Genomic DNA, 1820 nt, shown 5'->3' with positions numbered 1-1820 from the left:
CTGGATTGCCTTTGCTCTTTTTCAAAAAAAAATCAATTGACCATATATGTACAGGTTTATCTCTGGACTCTAGTTTGTTCCATTAACCTTTTTCTGTCTTTATGCCAATACTCTCTTGATGACTGTAGCTTTATGAGTCCTGAAGTCAGGTAATGTAAGCCCTCCAACTTTACTCTTTTTCAAAATTGCTTTGGGACTTCCCTGGTGGTGCAGTGGTTAAGAATCCTCCTGCCGGGCTTCCCTGGTGGCGCAGTGGTTGAGAGTCCGCCTGCCGATGCAGGGGACACGGGTTTGTGCCCCGGTCCGGGAAGATCCCACATGCCGTGGAGCAGATGGGCCCATGAGCCATGGCCGCTGAGCCTGCGCGTCCGGAGCGTGTGCTCCACAACAGGAGAGGCCACAACAGTGAGAGGCCCGCATACCGCAAAAAAAAAAAAAAAAATCCTCCTGCCAATGCAGGGGACACAGGTTTGATCCCTGATCTGGGAAGATCCCACATGCCGCAGAGCAACTAAGCCTGTGTGCCACAATTACTGAAGCCTGTGGACCCTAGAGCCCGCATGCCACAATTACTGAGACCACGCACCACAACTACTGAAGCCTGTGCGCCACAAGAAAAGCCACCACAATGAGAAGCCCACGCACCACAACAAAGAGTAGCCCCTGCTCGCTGCAACTAGAGAAAGCCCATGCGCAATGAAGACCCAACGCAGCCAAAAAATAAATTAAAAAAAAAAACACTTAAAATAAAAACTGCTTTGACTATTCAACTTTTGCATTTCCATATGAATGGTCAAATCAGATTATTGATTTCTATTAAAAAGGCTACAGGGATTTTGATTGAGATGTTGTTAAATTTACAAATGAATTCTGGGAGAACTGATGTTTTAACAATATTGGGATTTCCAATGCATAAACATACCTGTATTTCTTCAACATTTCTCTCAACTGTGTTTTGTAGTCTTTAGTGTACAGGTCTTTTAAGTATTTCATTTTTTGGTGCTATTTTAATAAGTATTTTAATTTCAATTTCTGATTTTTAATGCTAGTATATAGAAATGTAATTTTTTTTTGTTTGTTTGTTTGTTTTTTGCGGTACGCGGGCCTCTCACTGTTGTGGCCTCTCCGGTTGCGGAGCACAGGCTCCGGACGCGCAGGCTCAGCGGCCATGGCTCACGGGCCCAGCCGCTCCGCGGCATGTGGGATCTTCCCGGACCGGGGCACGAACCCGTGTCCCCTGCATCGGCAGGCGGACTCTCAACCACTGCGCCACCAGGGAAGCCCACTTTTCATATTTTGTTGAAAAACTTAGATACATTTTTACACCCACACCTCTCTTTCACATTGTCTATATGTATGAACGTGTAATTTGCAAAACTGGCCATGGGATGGGGCCCAGATATTTGGTCAAATATTATTCTGGGTGTTTCTGTGAGGGTGTTTTTGGATGGGATTAACATTTTAGAAAATTAAAAAAAATTTTTCTTTGGCTGTGCTGCACAGCATTCAGGATCTTTGTTCCCCAACCAGGGATCAAACCCATGCCCCTGCAGTGGAAGTGTGGAATCTTAACCACTGGACTGCCAGGGAAGTCCCGTGGGATTAACATTAAAATTGGTGAAGGGACTTCCCTGGTGGCGCAGTGGTTAAGAATCAGCCTGCCAGTGCAGGGGACACGCGTTCAAGCCCTGGTCCGGGAAGATCCCACATGCCTCAGAGCAATTAAGCCTGTGTGCCACAACTACTGAACCTGTGCTCTAGAGACCACGAGCCACGACTACTGAGCCTGCATGCCACAATTACTGAAGCCCGCGTGCCTA

This window comes from Delphinapterus leucas, chromosome 20, assembly GCF_059928025.1.
Source record: "Delphinapterus leucas isolate spDelLeu-1000000601 "Yukka" chromosome 20, BTC_Dleu_Yukka2, whole genome shotgun sequence".
NCBI lineage: Eukaryota > Metazoa > Chordata > Mammalia > Artiodactyla > Monodontidae > Delphinapterus > Delphinapterus leucas.
The sequence above is the reverse complement of the archived record's forward strand: the minus strand, read 5'-3'. Positions refer to the sequence as shown.